This window comes from Hyperolius riggenbachi, chromosome 5, assembly GCF_040937935.1.
Source record: "Hyperolius riggenbachi isolate aHypRig1 chromosome 5, aHypRig1.pri, whole genome shotgun sequence".
Taxonomy (NCBI): domain Eukaryota; kingdom Metazoa; phylum Chordata; class Amphibia; order Anura; family Hyperoliidae; genus Hyperolius; species Hyperolius riggenbachi.
Genome location: NC_090650.1, coordinates 255967074 through 255982713, shown reverse-complemented (window position 1 = coordinate 255982713; position 15640 = coordinate 255967074). Strand labels below are relative to the sequence as shown.

Here is a 15640-nt window from a genome sequence, read left to right as displayed (position 1 = left end):
TATTTTCACTGCAGTTCCTCTTTAAGACAATGTAACATCTGTTTAAAGCAGAAGAAATGAACAGGTTGTTTACATTCTAAACATGGTTTACTCAAAATATCTACCTGAAAATGTAGAACAACTGTTAATATTAATGTATGTAGTAACTGAAATAGGATTCACAGTTAACCTGTGGTAAGACTTATCAGACTTGTGTGAGAATTGTTTAAACTACAGCATCACCACATGGCGGAACTAGTGCATTACTTTCATTATGTATCTACTTTGTGCAGATCAGGAAAAGAAGTCTACTGACCATTGTTCTGTCATGCAGGGTGAACGAGTAACATGGAGGCGTGAAGAAAATGTTGGATAATAATATAGCAACCTTTAGCAGGTTTTGGCATATTCCGTTTTGAATGAGGAGGTATGTATTTATATATTCTGCTTGAGCTACAAAATTGCTTCGATTTACTGCACTGTGATTGTCCACTGACATCTGATTGAGTGCTACACTTGTAATAGTTATAATACTGTCTAGGTCTTTCAGGTACACAATGCAAAGAATTGTAAAAGAGGTAATATATCACGATAACTATTCAGAAATGTAAAGAAGAAATGACCAATAAATATTAAATGGTAAGATGAAGCATAAATATATATTAGCACAAGTTACGGTAAGTATTTTACTAACAGCATGTCATGATATGGCTGTTCCCTGTGTTCTAGGCATGAAAGTCATACAAATTGCAAAACAAACTTGGCAAAAGAAACACTAGCACTTAATCCGCTCCGGCATCATATACATTATATTCATTGTCCTTGAAACTGCTAACAAGGGAATACTAAAATCAAAGATAAAAAAAAATGTCCTATACATCAACCCTTTAACTGTCCACAAGCAGGATGAGTGCTTGGCTCCTCTGTTTGAAGGAGAGGGTGAAAGACTTCAAATAACAGATACATATGTGAGATCTCAGCAGTCATTGATATCATTGGGGATTCTTAAATAGAGAAGTAATTACCTAAGAATATCAAATAACCCACAGTACAAACATTTCAGCCATAATTATTGAAAACTCTTCTGGTTCTTCAGAAGATAATTGAGCAAAAGGTCAGATGTCAGTAACTTGGCATCACGTCCGACCTTCCTTCATGTCCATAAGAACTTGAAGAAGAATCAATTGCATGACAGCAATGACTGAAGAAAGTGGCAAGGCTTTTTTTAAATTCAAGACTAGACTGGAACTAGCAATTATAACTTCTGTCCCCCCAGGGACCACACTTGCATCAATGGTAGTGATTGGCTAAGCATCATATTTGGGGAGGGAGGGCATGGCCTAAAACGCATAACCAGGAGGCAGTTCAGCCAGCTGGGGCTCTGACATTGGTTAGACACTGGAGACATTGAATTTGGCAAAAAAGTAGCTGCTTGTGTAACCTCACACTCTATAACCTCACCACATACGGTATATTGTTGTTCTTGCACATAAATGTGTCTGCATAAATGCCACAAATTCAGGTTATGGTTGTGAGACCTGCAGTACTCAATTTCCTTGCCACATGTTCAGTGTTGCCCCTCACAACAACATTTGTGCTAGTGCCAATAAAAGTCGAGCAGGTCCTACCTGCCAGATGAGCTTTGTTGCAGCATGCCACAGGAAAGCAGAGTGCTGGCATCCTGAAACTGCCACAGAGAAGCCATTCACCCAACTTCTTGAACTGTCAAATTCCATACACCATTGTTAGATTGCACATGCTGATTTACCTCGATAGTGCTGCACTGCCTGCAACCCATTCAGGCCACACCATACCGCCAAAAACAGGCCTCCGGGATTACCGTATTAGTATGCGGTTATCCCCTTCTGGACAGGATCCAAACAGGAAGTGATGCGCACTTGCGTCCACTTCCTGTTATGAAAATAGGCGGAAGCATATTTTAAAAATACGCTTCTGCGCTTGCGCTCCAACATCAACATTTTGGAAGACCTTGAGTCGCCATAGACTTACATGATATGTGGTCTGACGCAGGAGACGTCTGGTAACATATGTATGTCTGTGCGTTAGTTAAGGCACTTCCGGCGCAGCATGGTGCAACGTGCGGAGTATGAACTACCCCATAGACTTTCATTAGGTTGAGGTGGAGTGTGGTAAATTAACCGCACTGGACCACCCCAGTGTGAAAGGGCCCTCAGGGATGGAAATACTAATGTATTCACATGTAACATCCACAGTCTGGAGCAGACAATCTGTGCTAAAGGTGGATAGCTTATTTAATCTATCAAGGTAGCCATTAATGCCCTTGGAATATGCCAAAACAGACAGGGATAATCCAAGGACTATAGCTTGAAATCTAAAGTCTGGCTAATGGTCCAGTTGCAAAATGTATCCCGGAAATACGGTAAGTAGACTCAACCATACACACAGCGTAGCGGCCAGGCCAGTAACAATTTTTTTACGGAGTGGTTGCTTTATTTGGGGAATAATGGCTGCTGCCGCATTACTCTCACCCAGCAATAAACTGAATTCCAAGTTATTGTTTATAGTTTGCTTCATTTAGCTACTGTCTTTCATGCTGGCTTTTTTCTTTTCTGTTTCCCTGAGAGCGCGTTTCCACTTGAGCGGAAACCGCTGCGAATCTGCAGAGTTTCCCCGCAGGCGAGTAGTGCGGGGAAACTCTGCCATAGGGTGCAATGGTAACGCCAGCCGAATCGCTACCGCTAGTGATTCGGCTGGCTTTTCCATCCGAATCGGCGCGGGAGGCTGCGGATCCCATAGCCGTGCATGGCCTGGCTGATAGGATTCGTCTGCTTTCCCCGCAGACCCGGACGAGCTGGCGCTCAAGTGGAAACGCGCCCTCACAGCGTTTTTTTACAGGCAGAGTTGATGCACTATTATTATTGTTTTGCTATATTTCAGGCAACTAAAATGCTAAACATTTTGTAATGACCTTCATTTCCCATAACTCACTATGACTGAGCACTAAACTAACTTTTTTTGTTCACAGTAACTTATTTTTACAATGTATTTGCTATATTATTTATTATGTTTTTATTGTAGGTGTTGTGTGATGACTGAGATGATTTTCCTATACTCTGTTACAGTAAATAGCAGCAGCAGTGCTGAGCCGAGTGTTTGGGGTTTCCCACTCTGTAAAAGAGCGTGCAGCACTGGCAGTAGTGTAAATTGCATGTAAAACACTGGAGGGCTCCAGTTAGTTTGGCAGCCAGCGAAACACTGCAGACGTACCTCTCTTTCACTTGCTGGTCTCCTCCTATGTGGTTTATCCACGCCCAGCTAGTCCACATAAAGCAAAGTTGAAGTTCCCCTTTTTTGTCAGTAGTATTTGATATTTTAGCTTTCTGTAAAGGGCTCGCTCACTCTCGACTCACACAGAGGAGAGGTAAGACACGCCATCTCTTCCTCCTCTCTTAGCATCACGCGCTAGAAATCTTCAACTTTATTATTTCCTCTTCTTCTTTACCTACTTTTTTTTTTAAGAAAAAGTACTGATAGCTGTAGTGAAAAGATGTTTGCAATATCTGTTTTAATTGTTATTATGATTATTTTTTATTATATTGTTTTAACGCATTAGCCAGCTAATTAATTCATACATATAAATTAATTAAATATAATATTATAGTGTAACAGTAACCTTAATAATTTTTAAATTATTGTTCAAATTTTCTTCAAAAATATTTATGGTTTATAAATTCACAAATAAAGTAAAAATACATGATATATAGTCGCTTTTGTGGAGTGAATGTTATGCTTTGCATCCTGGGAAATAGACATATGATGATATAAAGATTAATAATCTATGTATACAGCATAATAATTATATAGAGGATTGGAAAGCTTCCATGTTGCTTGTAAATGAAGGTGAGCCTTTGGCTGAGGTTGCACTCATTCACTGTCACGTGGCATTTGAACAATGAAAGACTTAACATGCTGTAGATTGGGTAGTGTGGTCAACTGTCTTCTAAGATTCATAGTGAAAGTTTATAACCACTCACTCCAAGATTTCACCCGGCTGCTGCGTACTGTTAGTCACCTACTAACATTGGGTTACTGATGCCCATATGCAATGCTATGCTATGCAGTGCTCTACCAATTTGTTTATATGTAATTTGATGAAAACTTTTTAAGGTTAGCTGATAAAATCACTCAAATCTCAGCGCTTCAATCAGAATCAACTTCGTTAAGATGGTTTATAAATTGATGATTTTCCATGTAACTGCACCTGCTAAATTCAGCAGATTTGGGCATATCATTGCAAGTTATTATTATTTGAGATCTCAATTTTCACACATTACGGTAATTTAATTCACTTTTTTCGCTTATATTTTCTTCTGAGACATAATTTTTCATCTTCTGTTTAAAATAATGTGAGCACTCTGCTATTGGAAAAGTACTGAAAGTAGGCGAACAAGTCGTCTGAAAATTACTCTTTTTATTTTCGTGCTTGTAGGTGGCTTAAAAGACATTTTATTGATAAGGTGTGGAAATATCACAGACAACTTAGCAGAAAAAGTGAATTGAATAAGGAAGGCTTCGATCTCTGTTGTCATATAAGACTGCTAAAAGCAACCCATCTACAGCCTCCTATCTTGTACTAATAGTTGTACGTTGATGAGAAGTAAGATCCAATTGGTGTGTTACAGCTCGTAGTACACAACCATGGTTTTCTTCTATTGGCCCTGGCACTCAATAATCCTGAGAATTTCTATTATAATGAGGCTGAACTTGTTTTACTACAGAAAATTCTTTAGAACTGGAGATAAAGTATTCATTAAGCAGAATGCTAATAAGGCCTGGAACATACTACAAAATGCTATCGCTAATTGCAATCGCTAGCGTTTTGTATGAGCAGTTTGTAAGCGATTTCATGAGCATTTTAGGGAGGGATTTTAGAAAGTGTAATCAATTTGCCAGCGATTGTATAGCTATTAGCGATTAGCGTTTTAAAGTCTGATTGGTCCTTTCATTTATTTTTAATTTTGTTACAGTGTGTATTAACTTTAAAACGCTAGCAAAATCGCTCCCTGCAACTTTTGATGAGCGATTACGCCAGTGATTATATACTTTACATTGAAGCGCTATCGCTAACAAAATGCCTCATGTCCTGCACTTGCGATTTTGGGAATCGCAAATGCTCCAGTGGAAGTTGCCACATCCGTTAACATTAGCTGAGCGTTTTTGGAAATCGCTAGCGTTTAAGTGCTCCCTAAATGCTCTGAAAAGCGCTCTTGTGGGTTCCAGTCCTGCTAAAGAAAGATTATGGGCTTCATGAATACTGACTCTTGCTGTCATGACTCCATTGTGGATTCCAGCCTATTCTATTTGATGTATTCTATTCTATAATAACACACACACTCAGAGCTGGGACAAGGTCCTCCAGCACCCAAGGCTAAAACCCCAAAGTGCGCCCCTCCATCCCTGCCACCGCAGCCGTCACACACTGATTGCTATTAGACTAAGAGGCGCCACAGGGCCCACAACCTCCCCAACACCTTAATCTCTAGTTATCTGGCTTGCAGTCACTGCTATGTATCCCCTTTTCTTATTTCTCTCTGCTTCAAACACAATTAGGAATGACAGCTGAATGAATTCTGCGCCCCCTCTTACACTGCGCCCTGAGGCTGGAGCCTCTCCAGCCTATGCCTCGGCCCGGCCCTGCACACACTCAATTATGATGATGAACTTCTGCTTGAAATGCCAAATCCCTTTATAAATACATCTGCAGTATCAATAGAGTAACATTTTTTATTCAAATTCATTGGTTATAGTTTATCTTTACCTGTATCAGTAGTAATATAAGCATTGTTTAAGTGCACATATTATGTTGTAAAGTAGCTGCAAAATCTTTTTGTAATGTAATTGCATTTCAATTTATTTACATTTTAATAAATTAATTTTCTCCTAGGTGATATTTGTTCACCTTACCAATAAAATGCCTTTTAAGCCCCCAGAAAGCAGGAAAATACTCAGAATACTTTTGTCAGTACCTTTCCACCTACCTTTTGGTGCCTTTTCACTTGCAGAGTGCTGAAACGTTGCTGAATTATTTAAGGAGGTGAAGAGATGTCCAGTTTCTCTGGGATGACCCCAAACCTCAAGCACTGAGGAATGTAATAAATGAGACATTATCTGCCTTTTATTGGATGTATGAAGTAATCATAGTGCATCGTCAATGAATTTTTCTTTGGTTAATCACCACATTATGTGCAAAAATCGCAAAAGTAACATGTTAAAAATCAGTAATTACTTAATGCCAAGTATAATTTTCTTAAGGGTGTGTTTTTCAATCTTTAAACCCCATTTAAGAAATAAAATAAATGCTGGTAGCTCTTGATTTGCAAATGTCTTTAATCATAGCTCTGTCTGAGGGAATCTGAAGTGAAAATAAACTTATGAAATACTGCATTGTATGTGTAATTCAGCTAAGAAATAGAACATACCAGTAAGTAGTACAGAAACCAGTCTCATATGGTTTCCAGTACTGGAAGGGTTAAGAAACTTCACTTGTTATCTATGCTAAAGAGCTTCTCTGGGCTCTCTGACCCAACTTGGGTCAGCTACAGTGCTATTTTCTGAGGCACTTATACTTCAAAGAAACAGAGACAGGCAGCTTCAGATAAGATTTTTACTGCAGGGGAGTTGAAAGGGTCATTAGCTCTGCTCTTTTTCATAGTTTAAAATACAGTGTCGTTTGTAAATTGCAAATATAGTACAGTAGATTGATGCAATGCTATAAAAAAAGCTGTATACCTGAAAATAAAAACAAGAGACTCTTTTCATTGCTACTAATGGTCTATTAATTATCCGTAATACACATACAACTCATTGTATCATAAGTTTGTTTTTTTTGCTTCAGTGTCACTTTAAATTAATGTTTGCCATTATATTAACATACATAGGTTTGCTTGAATTAGGAATCTTTTTGTATCTAATCACTCATAATTGACAGCGTTATTTGGAGATATGACTTCTGCAGGAATGTAGCTGGACCATCTGAGGCCTTGATCCAAGGGTTTCAGTCAGAACAATTTCCTCATAGACCTGTCCATGTTCTAATAGCTGATGTTTCCTACACAGGACCACCTAACATTCTTAGTTATTACAGAAAATGTATATATATATATATATATTCAAGATTTTCTGCATGCACCATTGACTCCAATGTAGCTTCAGTCATGTGTGAAGCCCGGCTGCACATTACATATTTGTGTAGTAGAATCTAAATCTCTAGACAATTCTCCACATTGTTATAAAAAACACACACTTTTTATCTATCTATCTATCTATCTATCTATCTATCTATCTATCTATCTATCTATCTATCTAATCTATCTGTCTGTCTGTCTGTCTGTCTGTCTATCTGGGTCTCTTGATAGATGTATAAGTTCCTCACTTACTGACATTCATCTTCTACTTTCTTATTCTCCATTGTATACATGGAGTGAGGGAGACTCTCTCAATAACCATGGTCGTAGTATGTACTTAAATAATAGTACTAGACCAATGATCATGAAGCAGCCTTTGTTACTAAACTCTACATAACAGCAGTTAGAATCCACTGAAGCGCAAAGGGCGGAGCTTAGTGATGAGTAGTTGAGCAATGCTTTAGACCAGGGGTCTCAAACTCAAGTTGCCTGGGGGCCGCAGGAGGCAAAGTCAGGATGAGGCTTGGCCGCATAAGGGAATCAATCAATCAGCAGCACCCGCAATTTCCGTTGGCATTTCCTGGAAGGGGCAGAGCTTTCAGCTTCAGCTCTGCTCCTCTTGACGTCAATCGCGGCGCATCGCTGCCTCTGCCCGCCCCTCTCACTCTTCCTTCACAGAGAGGGGCGGGCAGAGGCGGCGATGCGCCGCGATTGACGTCAGGAGGAGCAGAGCTGAAGCTGAAAGCTCTGCCCCTTCCAGGAAATGCCGGCGGATTGCCCCCCGGGCAATTTGGGGGCTCTGCAGCCCTCGTTTAGCTGCGAGGATGCGGCGGATTACTTGGGAGCACTGAAGCGAACTATAAGTAAGCTTTTGCCGGCGAGGGCCACAAAATATTGTATCGAGGGCCGCAAATGGCCCGCGGGCCGCGAGTTTAAAACCCCTGCTTTAGACAGAAGCGGAAAATGTTGTGTAAAATAGACATAACAAACTAACAAACTAGCAGCTAAAACTGGACAATATCCCACTGTGCTGGTATTGTTAGAGCTGAGGTAAGATATATATATATATATGTTAAGTTTAGCGGGTTTTGAAACTTAATTAACAATAGAAATTATGATTTTTTGAGTGCTTGTAAACATCAAAAATAATTGTGACTTTTATTCTGTGGCTTTCAATATTTCTTGATTAGGTATGCACATATTATTGATGTTCCCAAACAGTGCATTTGACTAGCCTACTTTCAAACTGCATAACATTTGCATGCAAGTGGGAATCATTAACATTTCACCAAACATCTCTTGTGAAAAGCATTGCAAACTATACACTGGACAGTGCCGACAGGACATCTTGGCACGTGCATGAAAAAAGGGCACTCAGAAAAGGCGATAGTAGAATATCGGTTAATTTACCGAAATTCTACTGTTACCGTGAAAATGATCATAGTAAAATATCAGTGATAAATACTGATATTTTACTACAGCTAAACATAACCCTATTCTCACACTAAACCCTCCCTCTACCAATGCCTAACCTTAACCTCCCCCTTCCCCATGGCTAACTTTAAACCACCATGCCTAAAAACCTTAAACCTCCAAACCATCCTTAACCTCCTTAACCACCCCTGCATGGCTAACCTTAACCCCCCCCCCCCCCTGGCTAACCTTAACCTCCACCCCCTAATCTTGACATCCCCACTCCCTGCTGCCATCAGTCTCTGTGGAAAGAAAAACAGTAAAATTGAAAAAATGCAGATTTTTGGGCGCCGCTATAGAAATGTCGGTAATGGTGGGAAATTTTATAGCTGTATTTTGCATTGCTGGTGGCCCCGGTGCCCAATATATATCAGGAGCCACAGGTGCCCTAATTTCCCACCATTACTGATATTTATATCGGCACATATTGCGGCGCCCAAATTTCTGCCGCTAGTGGGTGCCCAAATTTCTTGCTTTCATCTTGTCCTTCGGAAAAGGATATTGTGATGTTAGACTGATGTATCGTTGCCAGTGAAGAACATTCTGGTTAATGCCATATAAAGCTTTTCAATACCATGTGGAGACAATTTTCTGTCCCTCTAATCACATTGGCTGTTCTATGAATCCTGGCAGCTCTGGGTGCAAAAACAAGAGGCAGCAGTAAAACATAACATGGCTGTATCTCTTCCACACATTTCAAGAAACAGGAAAGAAAAAAGAGGTTCTTACTTGTTGACTCTGTCCCTGTTGGAAACACTTAGCCACTTCCTGTCAGGCAGGGGTGCCTCTAGACTTTTTGTCACTCCAGGCAAGGAAACCTGTGGCGCCCCCCCCCCCCCCCCCAGCTGATTGGGGCTGCGCCCCTCTCTGCAGTTCGGTAGCCAGACTTAACTAACCCTAGTTGGTGCATAACCTAGTCCTAGCCCACCCCCAACACTACCTTTTGCAGCCAAACTACAACCCTCTTGAGGATAGGGCATTAGGGGGCATCAGGCAATTACCTGTGGTCAGTCAAGCCCCATCTACACGATACAATTCTTTGTGCGATTCGATTACGATTCTATTTACAATCCAATTAAATCTGACCTGTCCAATCGGGATTTGATTCAATTCGATTTGCCATTGCAAAACAATCGGACATGTCGGATTTATTCGGATCGTAAATAGAATCATAATCGAATCGCACAAAGAATCGTATTGTGTAGATACCTTAACCTTAAAGGATATAAGAGCTGAAATTGCATCAATAAAAGGATCCTATACCCACACCAGGATTGCTGCTTCCATTTTCCCCTGCCCGGCTACATTTTCCTGCGGTCATTCCCAGTCTAGACCCAAACCAGGGTTGAAGCAAATATTCTTCAACTACGCATGAATAGTTTATTCTTGGCCACCACTGCCGCTGCGATCTGGTTTAGAGACTGATTGCATGTAAATGGAGCATGGCTGAGGCAATGGAGGCAGTGATCCTGGTGTGGATAACCCTAAAAATTATGTATAGACCCCTGTTGTATATACATTTTCAGCTTGGCTATCAAGACACCCAAAGCGAAAATAAACTAATGAAATAAACAATTTTATCTATCTTCCTACTCCTAGAAATTACTTTTTAAAATATTCCACAGTTTTATTTTATGTTTAAATCTGTTGTTTTAAGTTTTAACTGTTTTTACTCAATGACACATTCTTTGAAGTATGCCAGAGCTAACATTTATGAACTATTGAACCTTTTATCTCCTTCCTGCTCTCAGAAGCCATCCTCTGCTAGTAAAGTGTTCTATAGTCGTAATTTCTTATCAGTGAGGGTCACACTGTAGTCACTTCCTGACTGAGTCAGCCACTTACATACCTGATATTAAAGAGACTCCGTAACAAAAATTGCATCCTGTTTTTTATCATCCTACAAGTTCCAAAAGCTATTCTAATGTGTTCTGGCTTACTGCAGCACGTTCTACTATCACCATCTCTGTAATAAATCAACTTATCTCTCTCTTGTCAGACTTGTCGGCCTGTGTCTGGAAGGCTACCAAGTTCAGTGTTGTGGTTCTGTGATGCATCTCCCCCCTCCAGGAACCTCTCTGCTCTGCACACTGCCTGTGTATTATTTAGATTAGGGCAGCTTCTCTCTTCTCTCTTATCTTTTACAAGCTGGATAAATCCTCCTCTGAGCTGGCTGGGCTTTCACATACTGAGGAATTACATACAGGCAGAGCTGTCTGCACTCTGCAGGAAGAAACAGCCTGAGACTTTAGTGGAAGATAGCTGCAGGGGGAAAGAAACAGACAAATGATCTCTTGAGATTCAAAAGGAAGGGTGTATATAGCCTGCTTGTGTATGAATGTATTTTCTATGTGTGGACATACTGTACATCAACCTACTTCCTGTTTTGGTGGCCATTTTGTTTGTTTATAAACAAACTTTTTAAAACTGTTTTAAACCACTTTTAATGCAGCGAGGAGCGGTGAAATTGTGACAGAGGGTAATAGGAGATGTCCCCTAACGCACTGGTAGGTTTACTTTTGTGCGATTTTAACAATACAGATTCTCTTTAACTCTTTCAGGCAGAGAAAGAAAAAAAAGGAACACAGCATAGTTATTTGTGTGCTAGGCACTGTACATACACATGTCTATCTCCATGTCACAGATCATCTCAGTTATCCTTTAATCTCAAACGCACAGCGTCGTCCAGAATGAAGAGTATTCTATTTAACAAACTAATTTTTCCATACAATTATAATTAATTGCATTTATAAAGCGCCAACATATTACGCAGTGCTGGGCAATAAATACATACAATGATTCAAAAGGATGGCAGACATAAAAAGGTTATACAACATAGTAAAGGCTATACAAGGCAAACAGGGTAGAGAATATGTGATCATGCAATTTTTGGCTGGTTAGGTGGGCCCAGTAATAGTAGTCATAGAAAAGGAGCACATGATCATGTTGAATTACGAGATAAGGAAGGACCCTGCCAAAGGCTTAGAATCTAAGCTACTTGGCTATAGACAGAAAAAAAGCTAAACCTAATGATTTGCCTATACAACAGAACTGCTAGGAGTTTACAAACACTTTCAACTGGCCTCAGTTTGAGATGGTAGTAGCAGCAGCTGCAGCCAGAATTAACCCCTAGAAAAACAAATGTAAAACTGTAATCCTCAGTGCTTGCTATCCTGTTGGTCAACCGCTTAAAGTGAACCTGTCTCGTGCCAGTCCTCAACGATCCTCTGTTCTCCCACTGTGGCGCAGTTTCGGTTTGTAGAGTCACCGTTCGCTGCTCCTGCCCTGGGCGCACAGGTCCTCGTTCACTCCTGTAGCCAGAAGCATCCTGTGCAGTAGAGATTGTCCCGTACTCTGTCCGCACAGAGGACGCTTCCAGTGACTGGAGTGAATGAGGACCTGTGCAGCCAGGGCCCCACAAGCGCAGTGGACGTCGACTTTTAAGTTGGCAAAACCAAAACTGCACCGCTAGGACCGTTGGGGACCTGCGTGGCACAGGATGGCTGCAGGGAGCTGGTAGAAGCCCCAGATAAGTGAAACTTTTTTTTTTTAATACATTTTCGGGTCTGGTTTAAAGAGACTCTGAAGCGAGAATAAATCTCGCTTCAATGCTCATAGTTAGCAGGGGCACGTGTGCCCCTGCTAAACCGCCGCTATCGCACCACTAAAGGGGGGTCCCTTCACCCCAAACCCCCCCCTGCAACACTTGGTCGCAGACTTGGTCGCTCCTGGAGGCAGGGCTAACGGCTGCAGCCCTGCCTCCACTCCAGTCGCGTCTATCAGCGGCGCATCGCCGCCTTTCCCCCACACCTCTCAGTGAAGGAAGACTGAGAGGGGCGGGGGAGAGGCGGAGATACGCGCTGACAGACAAGCGTGGGGCAGGGCTGCGGCGCTTAGCCCTGCCCCAACCAGGAAGCGCTCCCCCGCTGCACCGAGGGGATTTGGGGGTGAAGGGACCCCCGTTTAGCGGCGCGATAGCGGCGGTTTAGCAGGGGCACACATGCCCCTGCTATCTATGAGGTCTGAAGCGAGATTTATTCTCGCTTCAGACTCTCTTTAAGGGAACCAGAGACAATCTAAAGAAAATATGTTATACATACCTGGGGCTTCCTCCAGCCTCATACGCATGGATCGCTCCCATGCCACCATCCTCCACTGCCCGCAACTACGAGAACCGGCTCCCGTCACTGACGTCATCGGAGCCAGGCTACGCAGGAGAAGTGCGCCCTCTACGTATCTCTCCAGCGGCTGCTGCAGAGATACGCAAAGAGCACTTCCCTTACGCTCAGACTGGCTCCGACTGACGGCAGAGCGGGGTCCCGGTTCTCATAGCTGCGGGCAGCGGAGGATGGCGCCATAGGAGCGATCCATGCGTATGAGGCTGGAGGAAGCCCCAGGTGTGTATAAAATCTTTTCTTTAGATTGTCTCTGGTTCTCTTTAAAGGGAACCAGAGAGGAATGCTACGTTGAAATAGAAAAAAGATTGTATACATACCAGGGGCTTCCTCCAGCCCCATAAGCCTGAATCGCTCCCACGCCGCCATCCTCCACTTCCTGGATCCGCCGGTACCGGGCCCGTCATTTCCGGCGGATGCGGCCAATTGTCCGCATCACAGGGGCTCCCTCCATACCCGTACGCATGCGGCTGCGCAGTAGGCAGCCGCACGCGTACCTGTATGGAGGGAGCCCCCTGTGATGCGGAGAATTGGCCGCGTCCGCCGGCCGACTTGCGGCAATGACGGGACCCGGTACCGGCGGTTCCAGCAAGTGGAGGACGGCGGCGTGGGAGCGATCCAGGCGTATGGGGCTGGAGGAAGCCCCAGGTATGTATACAAGCTTTTCTTCGTCCTCTCTGGTTCCCTTTAAGCGTCCCCCCAGTGCTCAAGAATGTCATTGACCGGTGACCATTACCATGACACTCAAACAAACAGCAGATCTGTATATGTGAAATACGATCCTATACAGGTTGCAAGAATGGATAAAATGCTCACATATTGGGCCCCTATAACAAGGACCCAGCATCTTTCAAATTGCATCAAGGCATAAACAAACTGCAGCACACAGTATATACTGCTAAACAGATGACACTGATGCCCAGTCTCTCTTCCCCTATACAATGCTCTATCAGTTTATACTGCAGCCTGGAACAATCACTGAATAGCCAGTGATTAATGAGGAGTGCCTAGCCATCCCGTACAGCAGACAGTTGTCAGCCTGCTTTTACTCACCGAGTAGAAAGAAGTGGTGCAGAGCAGGGACAAGGTCCTCCAGCACCCAAGGCTGAGACACCAAAGTGCGCCCCTCCATTCCTCCCACCCCAGCCATCACACTGATTGCTATTAGACTAAGAGGGCTACAGGGCCCACAACCTCCCCAACACCTTAATATCTAGTTATCTGGCTTGCAGTCACTGCTATGTATCCCCTTTTCTTATTTCTTTCTGCTTAATACACAATTAGGAATGACAACTGAATGAATTGTGCGCCCCCTCCTACACTGCGCCCTGAGGCTGGAGCCTCTCCAGCCTATGCCTCGGCCCGGCCCTGAAGTGGTGTGTCCTGGGACTGAAGTTTCCTATCCCCCTGGGTACATCCTTCAGCTGCAGCCTCCCCCTTCTCTGCACAGAAGCTCTCCTTCCTGATCGTTCTCCTCCTCCCCCACAGCACATGCCGTTACATGAAAGGGCTCAGACCTGCAGTCTGCACTCTGCAGACACAGACAGCCAGGGAGGCTCTGCTCACAGCCAGAAAGGACCCGGTGTCAATGTCATCAGACAATTTCAATTAACGCGCCAGAGTGCTTGAATTGACTGGCGGGGGCGGAGTTAAAGGCAGGATGTGGCCACATGATTTACCCGGTGGCTAATGGAGAAGCAGCAGGGGCGCAGCTTTAGGAGGAGTGGTGGAGAAGAGCCAGCGTTGACTCACTGCTCTATTGATCGGGGAGGCAGCTGAGGAGGCGGCGACTACTCAATGGAGAAACTATACAGAGGGAGGCACTAGTGAGCACATGGGCAGCGTGCTAAAGGTAAACAAATGCAAGAAGTTAAAAACGGTCACAGTAAATGCGGCGGGCGGCCCCGCCTTTTCAATGCACAGCGCCCCAAGCGGCTGCCTCTACTGTCTGGTGGGAAAGGCGCCCCTGTGTCAGGACAAGAACAGAGAGCAATACGATGGCATGGGGACATAGAAAAACTCAAGAAAAAAAATCCCACCCTCTTTCCACTCTGCCTAAAAAGAAAATGTTCTTTCTGGCATGACTAATTCAGATGAACAGAAATGAGCAAATTTAAAAAGAAAATTAAACTAAATGTGCCATAGGCCTATCTGCTATGGTACAATAAAGACAGTCACAGGCATCAAATACAGTAATTTGAGCTGATGTAGCAGGCCCTTACTGCTCTATAATCTCTTATGATATTTATGACACATTAGCAATATATGCATTTGTCTCCATTCATATTAGGAGCATTTTCATAAAACAAATACTTGGAAAACATCAATTATAATATTTCAATTTAAATGTGTCAAAAGCATTTTGGGATCTGTACCTTGCAGAGCAGAAAAGTGAACGGTGATGGGTATCTTAATTTTTATTTAAAGCTCTCAGGCCTTTAGATATTATCCTCATTTTACTAAGATCTACCCCCTACAGTAAATAAATCTAATTTAAGAAACATAGGAAGTACCTAAATACTGTAGGATGTCAGATCCGCTGCATGTTATTGTTATCAAACTGTTGCTTGCCATCTTCATGATACTGGTTGGTTATCTTTCACAATTCCAGGACCACACCTTCTGCTGTTGCAATCACTCCCTTATGTTCATTCCAGTGGGAGGGGTTAGAATAGCAGTCCTGCCACGCCTCTGCCCACATCTAATCAAAAGTGGTCCTGAGTGGTAGCTTGACCATACCACCCCTCCCAGAATGCTTCGCTGTATTTCTATTGCTTGGCCCATCGAGGTCAGTAAAGAAATCAGACAAACTTTTATCCTGTATGGTTAAGTTGTTGTTTAATAAAA

At 42.8% G+C, this 15640-nt stretch overlaps 1 protein-coding gene across 2 annotated transcripts in view; it reads left to right on the top strand.

The window, feature by feature from the left end:
* Positions 1 to 349: 349 nt before the first annotated feature.
* Positions 350 to 15640, top strand: part of IRF4 (interferon regulatory factor 4) — a 48392-nt gene continuing 33101 nt past the window's right edge. For both annotated transcript variants that reach the window (XM_068234604.1, XM_068234603.1), the window contains exon 1: positions 350 to 406. The gene's annotated coding sequence lies outside the window, so the exon portion shown is untranslated. The remainder of the gene's footprint in view (positions 407 to 15640) is intronic.